This window comes from Sus scrofa, chromosome 10 (assembly GCF_054392235.1).
Source record: "Sus scrofa isolate SSC_HxYL_T2T_F1_AM1 chromosome 10, Sscrofa_HxYL_maternal_Yorkshire_Landrace_v2.0, whole genome shotgun sequence".
NCBI lineage: Eukaryota > Metazoa > Chordata > Mammalia > Artiodactyla > Suidae > Sus > Sus scrofa.
The window spans coordinates 37659638-37682541 of NC_139392.1; positions in this window are offsets into that span (position 1 = coordinate 37659638).

The following is a 22904-nucleotide window of genomic DNA, read 5'->3' on the forward strand; positions in this document are numbered from 1 at the left end:
CTTGAGGTGTTGTTAGGGGGTGAGGATGCAGCTCCTGCTCACCTTTCTGACTCTCATTGTTGGATATGGGCCTCTCCTCTCAAAAAAAGTAACAAGATAACCAGTAAGGTGTGGGAATCAAGTGGGTCAGAGAAGGTTGGGCAGACAGAGGAGCAGGCATTAGAGCAGGTCAGCTACCACGAGCGCCTCCAACTGCCTGGGGACATGAAGCAGAGTGGCTCTCAGGCAGCAGGCAGAATTGTGCATTCACTGTCATTCCACCCACAGTAGAGTTGATGTCAGAGATCAGGGTCAACGTTGAGTGCATAACCAGGGAGGTCATCTGCTCCAGGGACAAGGCTATCAGGAGAAGGTCCTGGCAGGCAATGGACTTGGGCATATCAACCCTCAGGAACACTTGGTCCCCTAACTCTGACCTTCCTTCACTCCTCCATTTTAGAGGTTTCTGGGAGGATAGTGAGGTGGACCCGACGTTTTTGCCTTTGGACTTAAAAATCAGGCCAGAGATTTCCAACCCAGGCCTCACCCATCTCCCTGAGGTTCCCTGGGTCACAGCATCAAACAAGGTGCTCACTCAGGTACAACTTTTAAGAAACACTATTTGGAACTCAATACAGCAGACACTGGGCTGGTCTGGACACCCTGCTTCTCTTTCACTCCCTTCTCCACCTCACCTTCATTCTCTTCCATTCACCTCAATCTCCCCACCTCCTCTCCTCTGCATCCTTCCTCCTGCCATTCCCCTCCCACTCCCTCTTCCAACCATATTTCTTTTACTTCTTCACCCTCCCGTATTTTAATACTCCTCTTCACTCACCTCCTACATCCTTCTTTCTCCATCCAATTCTGGTCCAGCCAGACCATCCTTCCTCCCCATCCTCCCATCCTCCTCCTCCAGCTACTGGATACTCTCCCCTCACTCCTCCTCCCCCTCTATCTTTTCTGGGCCAGGGGTCTGAGCTGTCACCTCAGGCTTCTCAAAGGGACTTGGGAATTCTGGCCCTGAGGGGTGCTGCATGCTCAGTGGTTGGTGCTGGAAGTCCTTATCACCTCAGCCCCAGATCTGAGTGGCACAGGCACCCATCAGTAGCCTCTATCCTTGAGGTGTTGGTAGTGGGTGAGGGGGAAGTTCAAGCTCACCTTTTTGACTCTCACTGTTGGACCTGGGCCTCTCCTCTCAAAATGGTAAAAAGGTAACCAGGCGGGTGTGGGGATCAGGTGGGTCAGAGCAGGGAGGACAGTTGAATGAGCGTCAGAGTAGGTCAGCGACTATGAGGTACTCCAACTGCCTGGAGACATGAAGCAAATTGGGTACAGGGCAGGGGGCAGTACTCTGGGGTCACTGCTTTTCCACCCACAGTGGAAATGGGCCATCCCATTGGCCAGGAGCAGCACTGAACTCTTGACCTATAAAATGACTTTCCTTTGGTATGAGGTCCTCTCTCCACACAGGGAAGTGTGACCAGGGGCAGATGGAGCCTGTGGTTATAAATAAGGGTGTTGGTGGTGCCCACTGCCCCCAGATTTACTCTCTGAGACCTCCTGACCCTCAGACTTTCCCTCCCAGCTTTGACCTTAAAAGCCGTTGAGTTAGAATTGCCTGCTGTCAGGGCTTTTGCTCTCCATCTGCATATTTCTTAGTAGTGAGGTCAAATAGGCATGGTTTATCTCTCCTCCCTTTGTACTGTGACCTGTATGTCACATCATTTCCCATCTGTTTGCCTTTAAAAAGTTGATTTGTAGAAATTCCTCACTCATTAAAGACTTTAGAAGTGCAATTTTTTTTCAGTTTCAAATTTTCTTTGACTTCATTGAACCCCTACTCCATACACATACTTGACTTGTGTGTGTTTGAATCTTTCCCTTTTTATAAGTAGCCTCTAGGATTTTGTCTGACTTAGCAAGGCTTTTCTTATGTATGTTAGCCTTGTATTAAGTTTGTTTGTCTTCTTAGCTTCCACGGACACCCCTCTTGAACATTTTTTTTTCAGTTTTTCTAGCTATTGTTGCTTAGTTACTCTGCATGTGAACTTTTGAAGCTGCCCAAGAAGGCCTCAAAAGAGCTCGCATGACATTTTCCCTGGGCTCATTTGTGTCATCCACTTAGGGAGAAGGAGGTCCATGGAGGCGCCACCCTGGCAGAGGACATTGATGGTGGTGGGCTTGAGACTTTCCTGCCTGGGCCTGGGGTGGGACCTGCAGGCTTCACAGACAGTCACATTACTACAGAGAGGGGTGGGATTGGGGGGCCTCTGTAATTTCCCTGACACCAAGAGCCTCCCAAAGAATAGCAACCTGAAAGTTCCCATTGTGGCTCATTGGAAATGAACCTGTTTTGTATCCATGAGGATATGGATGTGATCCCTAATCCTGCTCAGTGAGTTAAGGATCCAGCATTCCTGAAAGCTTTTGTGTAGGCTGCAGGCTGGGCTCTGGCTGTGACATAGACTGGGAGCTGCAGCTCTGATTCAATCCCTAGTCTGGGAACTTCCTCAAGCCACACCTGAGACCCTAAAAAATAAATAAATAAAAAGAAAAAATATAGCAAAGTTATTAAGTCCACTGATGGACCCAGGCCAATCCATTGTGCTGGTGGCCTGGATTATAGCAAAGTCATCTGGTACAGGTGTTCCCTCTAGCTACACCTCCCAGAGTGGCACATGTATGCTTTGTGCATGTGACCATGCAAATATGCTGTGTGGGTGGGCATCTGGCTCCTCCTCTGGGCCCAGCTGACCCACCCTGCACACAGCATCTCATCACTGTCACCCACAGTATGGGTGGATCAGGCATGGCCCTCCCCAGTCTCCCTCCCTGACCTAGGTATGTGCTGAGGGTACAAAGGGGTGTGGGCACTGGTCCAGGACTGTCCACCAGGGCAGGAATCTACAGCCTTTCCCTTCACCCACCCTCCTGGCTGGTGGGGCTTGGATATGGAGACCACACGAGGGAAGTTCAGCCCCACATGGGCCAGCAGGCATGGCTGCCCAACCCCCAAGGCTTGAGTTGGTGGGGGCCCTGGAGCCTCAACTCGCTGTCTCTGCCCCCAATACTGTCAGAGGCGGTCTCCCACTGTTAAGAAAACATAGGAGAACTGACCATGGTCATGGGTTGATCCTGCTCAGCCAGCCCTCCTGCCTTTAATCTGTAGCCTGGCCTCAGAATAGCAGCCACACAGGCTTGGAGACCCTACTGACCACATCCACCATGTCACCACCTTCCTTGGGGCATCAAGGAAACCCTGTCTTAGGGAGCCCTGCTCCCACTCCCCTGTTCTAGTTTTCTCTTCACTCAGCACCCGTGAACCACTTTAAAACATTCTAATGATTTCCACTGTTCCTGAGTTCACACGGGCTGGGTGGCCTCTGTTCTAGTCTCTGTGCCCTGGACAGCTCCTGAACACAGAGCACAGGCCCCAGAATGAAATCAGTTTAAGCATGTGTGGCTGGAAAGCATCAGTTTTAGAGGTGCCAGTGGGTAACAACACTGCTCCGTGATGTAAAAGTCAAAAGGGTAGATCTCATGATTACATCACAATAAAAAAAAAGAAGAAAGAAAAATGAGGTGAATATGATGTAAAGTAAGACAGTAAAAATAAAGCCCAATATGTTCAGTCACTAAAATAATTGTAAAAGGGCCTCACTTTCTCTTTGAAAATAGTGATTTAAGTGAAAAAAAAAATAAGTTCTACCTAAATGCAGGTAAGGCTGGCATTTTCTTTTGGGTTAAGGATTCCGTGTTGTCAGTGCAGGAGCTTGGGTTGCTCCTGTGGCACAGGTTTGATTCCTGACCCAGGAATGTAATGCATGCTGCAGACGTGGCCAAAAAAAAGGAAAAAGGAAAAAAAATGTTTCGGGAACACATGTGTAGGTATTTCCCATTGTAGCTCAACAGGTTAAGAACCTGAAAAGTATCCATGAGGATGCAGGTTTGATCCCTGGCCCTGCTCAGTGGGTTAAGATTCCTGCATTGCCACAAACTATGGCATATGTTGCAGAATTGGCTCAGATCTGGCATTGGTGTGGCTGTGCCATAGGCTGACAGCTGTAGCTCCAATTGTGCACTTAACCTGGGAACATTAATATGCTGCAGGTGTGGCCTTAAAAAGACAAAAAAAAACACAAACAAACATACAAAACAAAACGTATGTATAGCCAAAAATATACATTTAGTGTGGAGAGCCCTCTTGGGTATTTCAGGCCTAGAACAGAGTGAGTGCTCCAGAGTGCCCTTAATACTTCCTTGTTGATGGATTAAAAATCCACAGATTTGGAAACAAAGATTCATTTCTCAATGGATCACAGGTCTGAGCAGAATTCACAATGGGAATTAGAAATACTTAAGAGTGACTACACCAACAGGCATGTGAGATGCCGCTCAAGTGGATTTCAGGAGAAGAGTGGAGTCTGTTGTTGAACCAGGTGACAAGGGAAACTGCAAGTCTATGAGTGGTTCATGAATTCATGGGGCTGGATGCAGAATAGGCTTAGTCAAGGGCAGGAGGAGAGTTTTGAAGAGGGCTCAGGAGGGCCCAGGAGCTGGTTCTTCCAAAAAGCCTGGAGCCCATGAGCATGCAGATGAGCACACAGCTTGGGGGGCCTGTTGGTGGGTGAGAACTCCCAGGAGCCATGGTGAAGGCAGGGAACTGCCTGCTCACCTGAGGCTCAAGAGCTGTGCCTGGGGGTCCAGTGGCTGTGGCCTCACTGCTAGTTTTCACTGAGCTCACTGAATGCAGTGGGAACCTTGTGGTCCTTGCCACACGGATGTGCACCAAGTGATGCCTACCAGGCCCACCAGATGCCATGAAATTCTGGAGAGAGTGAGCGGAGTCTGGAGGCCTCTGCAGGACAGGTGATTTTTCAGTGACAAGAAGGTCCCCAAGGGCTGTGGGGCCAGGCAACCAGAGTGCCTGGCTCCCTTCCACCCTGCATGGTCCCTGCAGAGACACAAGGCTCTCCATCCCTCTGCATGTTCTGCCCTGCCAATGACTAGCACTGGGAGGTTGGCCAAAGCTCCACTCACCTGACTGTTTCCAGATTGGCCCAGGATGGAAAGTCCTGAGGTGATGCCACAAGGACACACCCAGGTCACTGCCATGTGTGATCATCAAGCACTCCTGATTTTCGGATCCCTAAAGAGTAGAAAGTGCCAATGAAAATCAAAGGAACTGCGCTACCCTTACCAGAACTCTGAGGAGGGCATTGCCCCTGCCAGGTGCTGGATGACACATGCTGTGCCCCCAGCAGGAGTCCTGGAACCTGATTCCTCAGGAGTGCTGAGACCCAGCTGGGGTGGGTGAGCACTGGGGACTTGATCTGTGTCCAGAATCTGTGTTATAGCTGGTCAGTAAAAGTCCCACCTCAGGTCACACTGCAAAGGCACAGAGTCACAAAAGAGGACCTCCTGTGCCATCACATCTTCTGTCTCTGTCTCTCTGTATCTATATCTCTGTCTCTCTCTGTCTTGAACTCTACCAGCTCCTGGACTGAGTCCAGGTCCCTCACTCTGGCCATGAAGGGTGTGTCACCTGGTCTTGTGGTGCCCATCTAATGTCACCATCTGTGCCCATTTGTTGAGCCAGCTGCACCATGATCACTGCAGATAAGGACCAGCCCTGTGTTGCAAGTGACACTGGACACCACATCTGTGTTCTTTTTGGATGGCATGTGTGGCAGGTACCAGCTCTGGCCCCAGCCTTTTCCTGGAGTGGGAATGACCCAGAAAGTCTGCTCCCGACTGCAGATCAGTCCTGAAAAACTCAGCTGCTTCCCAAGGCAAGAAAAAGCAGACAAACTAGGAGGGAAGAATCAACTTCCCATTTGCAGAGGACATGGCTGACTAGACAATTTCAGGGTGGGTGCATGTGTCTTTTTCAAGGAAAGTTTTGTCCAGATATATGCCCAGGAGTGGGGTGGCTGGGTTATATGGTAGTTCTATGTAGAGTTTTCTAAGGTACTTCCATACTGTTCTCCATAGTGGTTGTACCAGGTTACATTCCCACCAACAGTGCAGGAGGGTTCTCTTTTCTCCACACTCCCTCCAGCATTTGGTATTTGTGGACTTATTAGTGATGGCCATTCTGACTGGTGTGAGGTGGTGTCTCATGGTAGTTTTGATATTTATTTCTCTAATAATCAGTGATGTTGAGCATTTTTTCATTTACTTGTTGGCCATCTGTACAACTTCCTTGGAGAAATGTCTTTTCAGGTCATTTGACCATTTTTCAATTGGGCTGTTGCCTTTTTTGTTGTTGAGTTGTATAAATTGCTTGTATATTCTAGAGATTAAGCCCTTTGTCAGTTGCATCATTTGAAACTATTTTCTCCCATTCTGCAAGTTGTCTTTTTGAAAATGTGAAATTTTAAAAACCACATTTATAATAGCTCCAAAAAATCAAATACTCTGTATAGATCTACAGAAAACATGTCCATGGCTAGGACTTCCAGTATGATGTTGAATAAGTTTGGTAACACTAGATTCCTTTGTTTTGTTACTACTTTCAGGGCAGGGGGGAATCTGGTTTTTGCTTTATATGTGAGGTGAGCTGTAGTTTTTGGTAGATGATCCGTATTGTTGCCAAAACTCAGCCTCTCTCCACCAGTGCTCAAGAGAAATGCAGAGACAGAGTTTTGGCTGAAGAAGAAATGAATAGCTTTTATTGCTTTGCCAGGCAAAGGAGGCCACAGCATGTTACTGCCCTGAAGACTCTGCCCCCTTTGGGAGAACTGTGGGGGAGTTTTATAGTAAAACAAACAAACAAACAAAAAGCAGGCTTTCAGGTAAAAATCAGGATTGGGGAAAACATGCATTCTTCATTTTAAGGGGGATGTTTGTAACCAAAGCTGGTGTCAGGATATCTCGGCATGATCATAATGGTTGTCTTCTGGGTTATTTCCTAGAATAACAGTACTTGAGAAATGGGCATATCGATCACTGATTAATAAAAACTAGTGTATATCTTGAAAAAGCATCATGTGCTAATCGTCTTTAACCCACAGGCAATTGCACTCAGGGTGCCTAATCTTGATCTTATGGGTGATTGTGTTTAGGGTGCAATGAAGCCAGTGAGAAGGACAATGAAAACTATGCTGTTCAGTTTTAAGTATTCTTTTCTAAAGTAACCAAAAGGAATATCACTTTTCTCTGAGGTGTAGAAGATGCCTATGTCATTCTGTTATCCCTTGAGAGGGAGCCAGGATCCTGCCCCAAGGTTGTACTGTTTTTTTCACTGATCCCCCTTTGTTTTTGCCTCTCCTTCCTTGCCTAATCAGAAATTGTCTGAATCTGCCCCTGGGAACTCAGGGAAGGCCATGGAGGCTGAATGAGGCCCATTTCTTAAAAACAAGAAATGTGAAGCCTCAAAAGGCATTGCTCAGTTACAATGATTGGCTGTGACTGTTTCAGTTGTTGGGATAGCTAGAATTCCCTCATCATCTCTGGAATGTTCCCCCTCATCAGCTGTTCTTCCCTCTTCAGTATTTTACTCTTTGTGTTTCCATGGTCAGAAAAACGTGCAAGCATCAGTATGAAACTGAGATATGCAGACAGAGAATCATGCAAACAGGCATGGTGAAGAGTGAGGGTCAGTGCTCTGGGGTTTCAAACTCCCACTCTGGGTGGCTGTTTAGAAGAGAGTTTTGAGGGTCAGGAAAGGCTTGAGAACCTCCACCCAGAACAACAGCCAGACAGCAGTTCCTGCATTGGCCTGTAGGTGGCAGTAGACTAATTTCTGGATCAGGAACAAAGCCAAATCCAGATTTTTCAAGGGCCCTGCTCTCCCTAAAAGAGGCTTCCCATGTGGAAGAAAGGTAGTGCAGGAGAGCTCGTGGAGTCACAGTGCCTAAGCGGAAGATGGCAATTCCTCTCCCCATCTTCCCCATGTCTAGACTCCTACTACCGATAAGCATGTGTGCCATCTTGAAACTCTGTCCTCCAGTGAGTTCCATGAGGCCATCCAGGTTTTCATGCTGAAGAATCAGCTACTCTTGATGCTTGCTTTCTTCATAAGAAATAAGTAACCTACCTAAATGAGAACCCGTGTCCATCTTGACCCAGAGTCTAGTATTCTTCCAGAATACCAGGATGTCTATGCCCTAGTCAAATGCATGGTCACTGTGGCCTGTGAGTCAGGTCTTGTGCAACAGATAATTAGACAGCAAAAAGGAAAGGGTGAACAGGAAGCAGATCTGCATGATGAGAAGACAAGGAGGCATCCTGCACCAATGCTCTGTGCAGTGTTACACACTCCAATGGGCCAGATGTTGCTTCAACAGATTGATGTTTATGCCATTTAATCCTCCAAACAGGTCTACAGGTGTCTTCATTTTTCAGATGAGGATGTGGGGTAGGAAGTGTTGGGTCACCTGGCCAAGACTTGGGGACTGATTAAGAAGAATGATGAGGTCATGAGATGGCAGGTGTCCATACTGAGCTGTACTAGGGTTCACTCTGCCAGGTTGTTGATAAGGGATGTCTCTCACAATATGGGACCTTCTAGAAGCTATAGCAAAGATAGCACCATCCAAGGTGATAAGAGAAGGAGAGATGCTGGGTTAGAGGGAAATGGCCGGGGGCTGGCGGGTCCAGGAGACATCACTCAGTAGCTTGGCAGGAGCCTATTCATCAGAGATCACCAATGGGAGCTGTAGCTTGAGGTCTTTGACAGCCAGATGTTTGTCTTATCTATGGTGAGCAGGTGCTGTGTGCAGTGGAGTATGATAAACACACAGGTTCTAAATGGCTGAAAATCTGCTTATTGGGACGCTATAACAACTAGGTGTGTGAAATTAAGTATGATGCTGATGGGCTTGGAGCTAATGGGTCCTGGCCTGCTGTGCAGAAGTGAAAAATACGGGGCTAGTATACAGAAGCCTTCCTTGACTCACAGATGTAACCATGCTCAACCTGCTGGTGGAAGGGAGGCTGGGTCTTAAGCCTCCATGCTCAATGGCCAGGTGGCATAGACTCTTCATGACCAAATGGGCATTGGGTTCTTTTGGCCCAGGCACATGTGTATCCCCCATTCTCACACAGCAACCTCCTGATTGCTGATTAGAATTCCAGATCCCAGGAAGGAAATGAGGCTGAAACTTTTGCTCAGAGAGACTATGCCTGGAAGTAACTTTCCCAAGACCTATTCTTAATCAGCCTTTTTTCTTCTATCTCGTTTTGTCATTGTTGCTCCAACAACGCTTTAGGGAATGGTCCAGAGCACACTGGAAGTAGGTTCTAATTTTGTGTTCAGCTGCCACAGTCTGTCTCTCATCTGTGGAAGTGTATGTCCCAGAATTTCCTGGTGTTGAGCCTGAGGTTCTAAGTGTAAGTCAACATCAAACACTCTGTTCCATCCCCATCACACAGCAACATTCCTGGAAATGTGAGGGTTTGGGGCCTGACTCCATCCCTTGGACAACTATTGATGTTCTTCATCATATACTGCAGCTTGATTTTTATTTACATAAATTGTGGCCAATGGACATTGGTCCTTCCAGGCTCATTCATCTGGGTCCCTTCTCGAATAATCCACTTGGATAGAGAGGGAGGTGAGTCTCTCCCTGGAGGGGAATCCAGGTGTGAGCTTGGAGAGAAGGTGGAAAAGAGATGGAATTACTCTGAGGGATGTCTTGTTCCCACCTTTGCTGTGAGTGGAAAACCCTCTCACTCCTCCTGGACTCAGTCTTCTCTGGACACTCAGGTGAAATGACAGGAAGTGTGTGGCAAGGGGAGAAGTAGAGAGGAGAGAGTTATTTGATTAGCCTTACACTAGATCAGTGTCCTGTACATATTTTTCATTATATTACATATATATATATATATATATATATATATATATATATATATATATGTTTTGTTTACTTTTTACAGCAGCACATATGGCATCAAAGTTCCCAGGCTAGGAGCTGAATCAGAACTGTAGCTGCCAGCCTACACCATGGTCACAGCAATGCCAGATCCAAGCCACAGCTGTGAACTACATCACAGCTCACAGGAGTGCCAGGGCAAGATATTTTGATGAAATTATTCACAAAATAAAAGAAGAGTGTACAAAATAGTCATCTAACAGAGAAAATGTTATAAATTGGATATAAACCACACTACATAAATCTAATTTTCATATCATGTTTAATAGTAACATGAATTCCAGAAATTTGTTGGTGCTAGACAATTGTCTTATGATAGATATGTGTATTCCAGGGAGGGTAGGTTGTGTTTTTATTGTGCAATTGATCTTCCTTACCCTTCATCATCTTAAAAAAAGGATTGATGCTGAAAGAGAAAAATAAAATTGTGATGGGCAGAGAGGGGAAAGGGTGGTAGAGTATCTCCATCAATGATTTGTGTTTCCTGGGTATTGCTGCCTAGATACATCCATGGTTCATTTGAGGTCAAGGGCAGCCCTGTAAATGAAAATAAATAAATAAATAAAAGTCTCATTCTAAGCACAAAGATAAAGTCCAACCCCAAATATATAAAAATTTTCCCAAGCTTGTGCATCTGAGAGTAGTAATACCTAAGAGTGATTTTCTAGCTATATTTGGTCTTTATTTCCTACTGCTATTATCAAAATTCCAGGTAATCCTTATAAACTTATAGCTGTGCCATGCCATATGGATGGCTCATTAGAGGCAATATAATTTCCATCCTACATAATCTTAGCCCAAACATAGAATAAGAACATTTTACAGTCCATTGTATAATGCCAGCATCACCAAATAAGAAAAATACAGGATCATAAATATATATAGGCAAATATGTGACATTAAATCAATTCATTGATATATAAAAAAGATAATACATCTTATCCAAGCGGCATTTAATCAAAAGAGTGGAAGATTGAGTAAGTAGCGGTAGCAGCAGCAGCACAGGGCCCCAACTTTCTACTTGCTCCAGGCTCCACCTCTGAACCTGAGCAAGGTCCTTAGCCAGCAGCCAGACACCAGGCTGGGTGATGCCATTGACCGAAGACCCTTGGAGGCAGCTTGTTCAACCAGGGGTGGCATAGGCACCCAGACCCAAACTCCAAGATGGGAGGCAAGTTTAGCAAGAAGAAGGGGTACAGTGCAAATAAGGCCAAAGGAACCAGGACAGAAGAGGAAGGAACACTGAAGGAGACTGAGACTCAGGTGGCTATGGAGTCCCCAGAGGTGAAGGAGGGCAAGGAAGACTCAATCTAGGCAGCCAAAGGCAGATCCAGAGGGGTAGCAGGAGCCCCCAAGGGATGCTGAACATGAGGGGGTGGCTTCCTAGGCCCAGTGGCAGGAGATGAAGACCCCAAGGCTCAGAGGCTGAGGTGACCATGGAGCTTGTGGTCCCCACTAAGGGTGACAAGAGTAAGGAGGCAGGGGAACCACAAAGACTGAGGCTCCCAAAGGTCCTACTAGGAAAGAAAAGTGATGGGGCCCCAACTTCAGACTCAAAACATAGCAGCCCTGAGGCTGCCCCATCCTCCAAGGAGACCCCATCAGCCACAGAAGCACCCAGTTCCATGCCAAAGGCCCAGGCCCCTGTGGCCCCCGGAGCCCCCACAGCCCTGCAGATGAGGTCAAATCTGAGACCCCAAGCTAATTCAGTTCAAACCATAGGACTCAAAAGTAACAAGGACAGCCTATGGAGAAAAAAAAATACAGCTAATCAATGATCTCTCTCTCTCTCTCTCTTTCTCTCTCTCTCTCTCCTCTCCTACACTAACTGGTTTCAAATTGGAAGTCCTGATAAGTATCACCTGAGTAAAAGAATTTTGTCCCATCAAGGGAGGGAGGGGGTGTGGAGAATCCAAATAGTATTTTTGTGGGGGAAGAACTAACATAACTTCAGTCACCTCTACCAATCAGTCCAGGACTTCAATGTCTGAAAGTACAGTACATCTCTTTGTACCTGAACTGCTGTTACTTGCTCTCTGCCATTAAGATCCCAAACATCTTGTCTTCTACAAGGGGGAATTGGGAAGGAAGAATTTTGATACTGCCAGCAGGGCCCATGCTAAGGCTATCAGATCTTTATGAAGGCAGTATTTTCTGAGTTTTCTTTTTAATTTACAGCCTTTCTAATTATATATATATAAACATTATGGATGAATGCCATCTTTCAGGCAGCCCCCTTAGCCTGTCCACATGTATCTCCGTAGCAAGACTTCATGCTTCCTCCCCAGGTATTTTTGGGAAGAACAAACATTCTCTCATCCTACTCAGCCGCCCTAGATTTCTCATGACATGCTAATGCATCTCCGGGTTTGGGTGCACCTGTAGTTCTGTTCATCAGACAGTGGAAATGAAAAAAAAAAAAAAAGCCTGCATTCTTGGAAGTTCCAGTTTCTCTTTCATTCAATGTCACAGACACCAACATATCACTCATTGGAAAATGGGAAAAAAAATAAGAAAACAACAACAAAGTATATACAATGGATGCATTTAAATTGTATGTAATTGCATAAATGCTGTAACAGTAATAAGCAATTAAAAAATGAACAAAATGCAAGTTCGGTATATCATTTCTATTTTATCAATATACATTACTACATTAAGAAAGTAGAAATACCAGTCACCTCAACAGATGTGGAGAATAGTTAATGATATTAAGCAAATATTTATGATAAAAATACTCAGCAAACTAGGGATGGAAGGTTAAAATAAAGAATTAACTGACTTGTTTTTGGTTAATTATCAATAGCATGGAAATTGGAAGCCCTGGAATTTTAGTTAGAAGGAAGAAAACTTTTTCTTTTCAAAAATTTGAATGAATTCCTTCGGAGACCAAGGAATAAAGATAAAAATTAGGATCAAATCTCATTTCCTTTTGTAGCTGGCTTTTTTTTTAACTGAAGCAAATTCTCATAATATAAAATTAACTCTTGTAAAAGGAAAAAAAGCTCAGTAGATTTAAGCCATACTGTGCAACCACACCTGTATTTACCACAAAAACATTTCCATCACCTCAAAAAAAAAAATGTTGTACCTATTAAGGAATTTTTCAGTGACCTCTGCGCCCAGGTCCTGATAATGACCTGATAATGACATTCTATTTAGACATAATGTTTACCCATTTTGTATACTTCATATAAAATTAGTCATAACGTATGGGATTTTTGTGCTTGGCATCTTCATTTAGCATAATGTTTCCAAGGCACATCCACATTATACCATATACTAGTACTTTGTTTTTATAGTTGAGTAATATTTCACTGTACATACCATATTTAATGTAGCCTTTGGTACTTTAAAGGTCATTTGCACCATTTTTCTTTTTGGCTATTGTGAATAGTGCTGCTATGAACATTGAGCTGTGTATTTCTTTGAGCACCTGTTGTCAATTCTAGTTGGTATATACCTAGGAGTGGAATTTCTGAGTGCCTGGAGTTAGATATGTTTTGAGGTTTGAGGGTAAAATACCTAATACTGCACTCACTTCAGATATAAATGTCAAGTCTGAATAATTCATAAAACCTAATTTGCCAATTTGTTAAAAGGATTCAAGCAGCTTACCAAAAACTACACTAGCAATTATGGTTTATCATGAAATAGGCATACAGGTCAGTGTCCTACCCAAAATAAGAGATAAGTAGGACCAAGTCTATGAAAGTTTCATAGAGACCCTTTCTCTAGACCCCTCTATGTTTAGAAACATAGGAACATACATATACATACCCTCATAAGAAAATAGAAAAATTAATTAAACATGGATTAATAAAAGCTATTTCTAGACTATTGTCATATAGGTGGTTTTCCCTTACATATTTATATGTCTTATGTCCAGATGAAAGCAAGATATGTAGTCTTGTCTGTTTTTCGTAAGACTAAATGAATGGAGTTGATTATACAATGCCCTAAGGCTTTAGGAAAATAATGTACAAGCTAGATATCACACAGGACATGTTAGCATCTAATTACTGGAAGTGCAGTCTTTACTGCAATACTTCAGTGACATTCTCTAGTCTCTACAGCCCTAAATTCTTGTTGGCATATATTTGTGATGCAGTTTGGTGCCAGGATTTAGTTTTCAGGTTTGATCTTATCTTTGGTATCTCTGGGTTTTCTTCATATGTTGGAAAATGGTAAGATATTTTTGGGGGGGTGGTATTTTAAAGGGCATCATATTTTTATATTCATTTTCTAACATTTCCTCATTAGTATACATAAATGCAACTGATTTCTGAATGTTAATCTTATATCTTCTACTTTTCTGAATTCCTCTGTTAGAAATACAAGTTTTGTGTGGCGTCCTTAGGGTTTTCTATATATAGTATCATGTCATCTGCATAGAATGGCATTCTTACTTCTTTATTTCCAATTTGGATGCCTCTGATTGCTTTTGTCTGCCTGATTGCTGCAGCTACTACTTCCAATACTATGTTGAATAAAAGTGGTGATAGCAGGTATTCTTGTCTTTTTCCTGATTTTAGGGGGAAGACATTCAGCTTTTCTCCATTGAGTATTATGTGGGTATTGTATTGGATGTGTGTTTGGCTTAAATGGCTTTTATTATGTTGAGATATGTTCCCTCTATACCCACTTTGGTAAGATTTTTTAATCATGAGTGGATGTTGGATTTTGTAAAATGCTTTTTCTGCATCTATTGAGATGATTTTGTGCTTTCTTTGACTTTTCTTTTGTTAATGTGGTGTATAATGTTGCTTGATTTATGTATGTTGAACCACCCTTGAGAACTTGGGATGAGTCCCACTTGGTCGTGGTGTATGACCTTTTTGACATGTTGTTGGATTTGGTTGGCTCAATTTTGTTGAGAATTTTTGTGCCTATGTTTATCAAAGATATTGGCCTCTACTTTTCTTTTTTTTGTAGTATCTTTTTCTGTTTTTGGCAGTAGGGTGATGGTGGCTTCAGAGAATGTCTTAGGGCTTATTCCTTCCTCTTCAACATTTTGGAAAAGTTTAAGAAGGATGGGTATAAGTTCTTTTAGTATGTTTGGTAGAATTTGCCAGCGAAATCATCCTTGACTTTTGTTTGTAGGGAGTGTTTTTGTTATATACTCAATTTCATTTCTGGTGATCTGTATCTCCATGATTCAGGTTTGGTGGGCTGTATGTCTCTAGAAATTTGCCCAGTTCTTCTGGTTTTTCAAATATGTTGGCCTAAAATTGTTCATAGTAACTTTGGTCATTTTAAATGTTGTAGGTTGTCTACTATTTAAATTAGTCCTGTGATTTAAACATTTTGCAGATATATTGTTTATGATGAATTCCCAAATAATCCCTAAATTTTAGTAGCATATCACCATATATTTTCCAACATAAGAGTGCTGGGTGGTCAGTTAAGTTGGAAAGACTGAACCTCCTGACAGGTGCACAAAGTTGTCCATCACATATCTATTCAGCCCCAGGACTTCATCCACATCTCTACCAATTGACATAAACAAATTCCTGTGCCAGGATTTTATCAGCCAGTCTAGAATGTCACACATCAGTCCTCTCCTTTTCCATTGGCAAACACAGGGTCATATACTGCAGGTGGTGTCAGATAATGGAGCCCAGCTGTGTGCTCCCAAGAAGGGCACAGTGGATTTTGATAGGCACGGTTTTTTGCCCCCCCCCAAAAAAAGAGTAATTCATATGTATTGTTTTGCACATTTTTGTTAATATCTTTGTTGAGTTTACCATATGCCAAGCACTGTGCTAGTAGCTGGATGGAGAACAGGTTGAGCAGCATCATGGCCTAGGAGAAGCTTCCAATCTAAAGAAAGAGACTAGAGATTAAGTGCCTGCCATCCTAAGAGAAAAGGATAAAGTACAAATGCTCTAGAAGTTCAGCCAATAACCCTATATTTGGAAATTACCTGGAGCTCATAGCGACTTAACTTCATTTTCAGACATAATCAAGATATGGTTGATGAAGGAAGATGACCACAGGAACTCTAGAAATAGGTTATTCATGTATAAGTTACAATAAAGAACACTGAGCAGCCATTACCATACTACATTCTGAAATATTAAAGGATGGGGTAATTATTCATACTAAATAAGAAGTGAATCAGCATATAGGATTCACATCTGAAGTTTGGAATAACTTCAGATCTAAATTTAAATGATAGTATACAAATATGGTGATAAAAAGTTTTTGAATTTTCAATAAAACAAGGGGTGTTTTAGTCAGAAAGATGCCATAAGTACACTTTGATAGTGATAGACTATTTTCTTCAAACCAGATATACAAAGCTGTGATATAGATCAGTTATCCCAATACCTCCCCACCCCACTCCTGTGTGGCAGTGACTTCCTAGATTCTGTCTTAGAAAGCAGGACCTGACTCAGATGTTTAGTAAATACTCCTTGAAATATTGCACTTGGAAAGAGACCAATTTTTTCATAGTGCAAAATGACAAGAGAAGGAATTGCACTAAGAGTCACCCCAAATGCATGGACTCTTACAGACTTGGGAAGATAGCTGAAGTCAGCAGTAGCTGACAGAACCTGGGAGTCCTGCAGCACTCATGTATTTCTCTTTGAGCCACCAGAGGGCACTGTGTGGCTGTACATGACAATGACATTGTCCCACATCCAAAGTTTTACAAGTTGGCCTTCTTCAAACCATGTTTTCTAATCTTATAGTATTGCATTAAGAAACTTTTGTTTAATTTTATTTTCCCAGTTTATGTGAAATCTAATGAAAATATCCTACAATAAATAAATTAAGGGTAAGCTACTGATAGAAAAGTATTCCTTCTCTACACTGGAGTTTGGCACTTGCCATCAGCCTCTATGTGGATTAAATCATGGGACACTGCAGCTGCTGACCCACAACACCCCCTGAGTGGAGCTCAGGTTGGGGATCAGGAGTGAGGCATTCTGTGCTCTGGGAATACTGCTGAACAGGTCTATAGATATTTTGATATTTTTAGGAGAAGATTTATGAGCACAACCCTTGCACTAAATTTTTTCCTGATGATGTCTTCTCCTTATGACCAGTAGTAACCTTTGTGAAACCAGTAGCAAATTTTGTGAAATTGTGTACATGGCTGCATGAACCTCCCCCTTCACTTTGATCACATATATGCTAATATTTTTCCCCTGCCTCTTTGGAGCTTTATTTCAGACCTATCTGAAAGATAGCCCAGTCAGTTAAAAACAAAAGCAAAGGATGTCCCAATCATCAGTGCCTGCAACCACCTCCAAGGGCAAGCAGGTGAACCCTGAGGGATCTCAGGAAGGAATCAAAGAATACCTGCCATCCAGCAGCCATCGGACTGAAGCCACTCCTAATAGTATCCCTGTGAAATCACAAGATTCTGGCCCCAGATAACTAAGGTGCATATCAAAGGAATGATTTCAGTGAGCCCAGAATTTTGCATCTTCCCACAGAAAAGTGCTCAATTCCTTGAGATATCTGGTTTTCTGTTATTAATAGTAAGATTTGTTCCTATTCCCTGCCCTTGGTTGCAAAAAATTCCTACATGTCCTAACTCCCTCCTCACCTCCTCTGAGCAGCATTCTCAGGACTACTTGAGATGCTTGCTGCCTTCCAGGCTTAAGTCCTCAGTTTGCCCCAAATAAAACAATTCTCCACTTCTAGATTGTGCATTAGTTTTGTTTGAAATCAACAACCAGACTCTCTCAGAAGGTTGGAGGGAATGGGCTCTCCATTCAGCAGCCTTCACAGTCAGGCAGATGAGCTCTGGGACACCCTCCCAGCACACACTGAGGCTTGCAGGGTCTCTGAATCCCCACCCCTGCATCTGAAAAGGAGACTGGCTTTTGCCACACACTTCCAAGCATGGGGTTGCTTGGATCAATTATATATCTTGAATACATTAGAAAATCAGTATTAGGAAGTTCCCACTGCGGCTCAGTGGTAGCCAGCCCAACTAGTGTCCATGAGTATGCAGTTGGATCTCTGGACTGGCTTAATGGGTTAAAGGATACAGCATTGCCCTGAACTGTGGTGTGGGTCACCGATGCCCCTCACATTTGGCTTCCTGTGGCTCTGGTTCCCATTCAACCCCTAGCCAGGGAATTTCCATATGATGCAGGTGTGGCCTTAAAAGTGGTAGGGGGAGTGAGGAAGAAAGAAAGAAAGAAAGAAAGAAAGAAAGAAAGAAAGAAAGAAAGAAAGAAAGAAAGAAAGAAAGAAAGAAAGAAAGAAAGAAAGAAAGAAAGAAAAAGAAAAAAGAAAGAAAAGAAAGAAGGAAAAAGAAAAGCACCATTAGATGTTGGTGGGAGATGCTACTGAGCCTGAAGCCCAGCCTGTGGTGGCTATGGGCACCTCACACCTGCCAGCTCCCCTGAAGCCTCGAGCCACCTACTGCCCCAGGGTCACTGTTCCCTGCAATCCCCAACAGGGGGCTCTCCATTCAGATCTCCCCTTGGAGGCTGAAGAAGCAGGGGCAGCAGGCAGTGCTTTGGAATCTTCTGTGGCTGTTGGAGTATCCTCAATGGTGGGTTGGTTAGCACCCACAAGGGGCGCCCTGCTTGGCCCTGCCCAAGACTGGCAGTGCCATGTGGCACTGCTCACAGGAATTTGACTTGGGTGGGGAGCCAGCACGGAGCCTCAGGCTGGGTAGTGAGGCCAGCCCCTCCACTGCCCTCTATGCTCTGATTTCTCTCTCCAGAGAGTGCTGGCTGAGGCTTGGCTGCAGGTGACTGGAGAAGCAGTGCACTTTGCTAGGGACTCACAGAGCAGCCTCTCAGGACCAAGTAGCTGCAGGCCTGGATGGGGGTAGTGGCAAGACCAGCACCCCACCCCTATATCTGAATGCCACTCTCCTGCCTGGTGGTTAGCAGCCTGCCAGCTTGGCCTGAAAGGTGGTGCAAGGCTCAGGCTGGCTCAGGCAGAACGCTGGGGATGTTGACATGGCTTGGAGACTCAAAGAGGCAGGCAAGGCTGGTGCTTGCTGGCAGCAGACGTTGGTGGTGGCACCCACAGCAGACGTGGGCTGGTGGATGTGAGGCTGCTTAGTGGGCCGCAGAAGCTCCTAGAGGCTCCCTGGCCAGGTGACAGGCCTGTTCCTCTTCCATGCCACTTAACAAACCTTCCCTGGCCCATATCCCTTCCACCGCTCCTCTCCTAACCACCTGCCAACCACCTCTCTGGGGGAACAGAGTGAGGGCAGGGAGAGGATTTGCAGGCTGCCATGGTGGATGCTGCCTGAGCCCAAGGTTACCTGGGGAGCTTGCACTGGGGCAGGGGTGGAATGGTGGCAATGGAGGGACAGCCTAGCCCTGGGGAGCATTATGCCCTTATGCTGCAGTGACTGCATTTTGTGAAACACGCAGCAGATATGGCTATGCCTGGTGCCACTGTTTCTTGGCTTCATCAGACTGAAGACTTGTCAAATGGCTTTTAGTGGGCTCCACCATATATGTACCCACCTACCCGGTGGTCTCCAAGGGGATGAGTCAGAAAACATTCTTCCTCTCCAAGCCCAGGTCCTTCCCCCAAAACATGGCAACCATCACCTAAGAAAACTTGTGTACGTTTGATGTCAAAGAATGTTTTACCGATGTTCTCCTCTGGGAGTTTAATGGTGTCTTGCCTTATATTTAAGTCTTTAAGCTATTTTGAGTTTATTTTAGTGCATGGTGTGAGGGTACTTTCTAGGTTCATTGATTTACCTGCAACTGTCCATTTTTCCCAGCACCACTTGCTGAAGAGACTTTCTCTTTCCCATTTTATATTCTTGTCTCCTTTTTCAAAGATTAATTGACATAGGTGCCTGGGTTTATTTCTGGGTTCTATATTCAGTTCCATTGGTTGGTGTGTCTGTTTTTGTACCAGTACTACACTGGCTTGATTACTGTGGCTTTGTAATAGTGTTCAAAGTCTGGGAGAACTATGCCCTGCTTGGTTTTTGCTCCTCAGGATTGCTTTGGCAATTCTGGGTCTTTTGTGGTTCCATCTAAATTTTTGGATTGTTTGTTCTAGTTCTGTGAAAAATGTCATGAGTAAATTGGTAAGGATTGAATCAAATCTGTAGAGTGCTTTGGGTAGTAGGGCTTTTTAAACAATATTCATACTTCCAATCCAGGAACATGGGATATCTTTTCATTTCTTTAAATTCTCTTTAATTTCCTTGATTAATGTTTTATAGATCTCTCATCATGTAAGTCTTTCACCACCTCAGTCAGGTATATTGCCAGGTATTGGGGGGGTATGACTTTAAAGGGTAACCTATTTGGATACCTTTTATATTTCTTTTGCTTGTTTGATTACTTTGGCTAGGACTTCCCATAATATATTGAATAAAAGTGATGAGAGTGAGCATCTGTGTCTTGTTAACAGATTTTAGTGGGAAGGCATTCAGCCTTTGTCTGCTGAGAAGAAATCAGGCCAGGGATGTCTTACCATATGACCCAGCATTTCCATCCTTGTGCATGTATCTGGACAAAGCTTTCCTTGAAAAAGACGCATGCACCTATCTGTTCACTGCAGCACTGTTCACAACACCCAAGTCATGGAAACAACCAAAATGTCCATCAACAGATGAATGGATTAAGTTGATGTGGTATGAATACAAATTGAACACTACTCAGCCAAAAAAAAAAAAAAAAAGATCTAAATAACACCATTTGCAGCCACATGGCTGGAACTAGAGACTCTCATACTAAGTGAAGTATGTATGTCAGGAAGAGAAAGACAAATACCATATGATATCAATTATATCTGAAATCTAATATATGGCACAAATGAACTTTTCCACAGGAAAGAAAATCATGGATTTGGAAAACATACTTGTGGTTGCAAAGGGGAAGAGGGAGGTAGTGGGATGGACTGGGAATCTGGGGTTAATAGATGCAAACTATTGCCTTTGGAATGGATAAGCAATGAGATCCTGTTGCATACCACTGGGAACTATGTCTCATCACTTCTGATGGAGAATGATGGGGAATGATATGAGAAAAGGAAGGTATATATGTATGTGTGACTGGGTCACTTTTCTATACAGTTCAAAATTGACAGAATACTGTAAACCACCTGCAATAGAAAACATATAAATCATTAAAAAAAGAATAGGGTGTTTAGGTCAAAACAACAAAACCAATGACTTTTTGAAAGCAATTTTTTAACCTACAAAAACAGTAACTTATATGGATCAACATGGTATAGCTGCAAAATTTTTGAATCCTGTTTTCCTTTGTGATACTGATCTATAGTAAAATATATATATATACACATTTAGCTTCCCCTTCCTGAGACATAGCTCTTAAAACAAATGGAATTTCCTAAGTGATAAGAGCATAAAAGTGAAAATGGACTGTGTTTTATTGTCCATAAATGCACCTTCCAACTATGAGTGAGTTTCTGTTAGGTGATTACGGTAAGTCCTTTGAGATTTTTGGGCAGGGAATCAACCACACACTGTCAGAGGGTGGAGGAGGAGGAGGCAATCTTGCATGATAAGCCTGTAACCTTTAGGGCTATGCTAACACCAATTAGTTTCAGAGTTGAGTCAGATCACAGAATGCCTGCTGGCTGTCTGCCAAGAACTGGAGAATTGCTCAGTGTGGAAAAAACTCATGGTCTGGATTACAGAATGATTTGGTGGGTGATAGATAAAGGAAGCAGACTTTTCCTTTAGTTGGTGTAGTTTTTCCTTTACCCCCTGTGAAGGGCTTGCCCTGAAATTTAAGAGCATATCCTTATTTTTAGAATGTCTTATACCAACGAAAAAGAAATATGACTTTAAGTTGAATAAAAATTTGTGATGAGCCTGAGGAAAAGTTATAAATGCATCGAAGTAACTGATTATATGAGCAATTTCACAGCTATAAAATACATTTGGCAAAGGATTTGCATGTTATGGGGTTTCTCCTTTGTTTTTGTTTATTGGCTGCACCCTCGGTATATGGGAATTCCCAGGCCATGGAAAAAATCCACACCATGGCTATGATAATGACTGATCCTTAATATGCTGGACCACCAGCAAACTCCTGCATGTGTATTTTTTTAGGTTTTTTGTGATAACATTCTTTCATATTTTTATTTCCTACTGTTAATGAAATAATATTTTCTAAACAGAAACCTATTTTAACAGAAAAGCAAACTTGTTCTTTTTCTCCCTATATTCTAATATGATAAATAATACTTTTTAAAACTTTTGTTATTCCATCAACATTACTCCACAAATTTCTTATTTTTTAGAGACTCATACCTGCTGACTCACTTTTATAAGTTGCTGTTGGTAGCTGGTTACCCTTTTCTTCTTCTTATAGGAACATTTTGTGTACAGCTGACCCTTACACTATGTGGGCCCTTTACACACAGTATTTTCAATAGTAAACCCTATGCCATAAGTATGACACAATCCACAGAGAAGCCAAGGATACAGATGACCAACTGTCAATGACAGTGGATTTTCCACTGTGCATAGGGTTGGTGCCCCTAATGCCTGCAACTATTCAAGGTCAGTGGTATAGACAAAAGATCAGTAGCATAATGAACCCCACACCTGACACTCAGCTTCAACAATCAGCCCTAGGCTGACCTGACTGCATCAACACTCTGGTTCCCTCTTCCCATCTCCACCCCATGTTATCCTGAGGAGAGTGTAAACAGACTGGCTCACCTGTAAACATTTCAGAGGTATAATGCTTTCTTTTAATCCAGGCTCTTCCCCTTTTTTATACCTTTCTGCCAAATACACTCCTACTGTGCATTTCATACTGGCTTAACTGTAAACATTTCAGAAGTATGTATGTGTATATATATATATATATATATATATACTTATATTTTAAAATCCAGGCTCTTCTGCTCTTTTATCCTTTTCTGCCAAATACAATTCTACTCTATATTCCACAGCTGTGCCTAGACAAGCAACTTCAGCTACCCTGCAACTGAAGTTTTCTTCTGTCTTGGAACAACCAAGCTCTTTTCAGCCTAAATAGAGGCCTTTTGTATTTGCTGTCCCTCTATATGGAAAAATGTTGCCAAACATGTACTATAATTAAATTCACAATT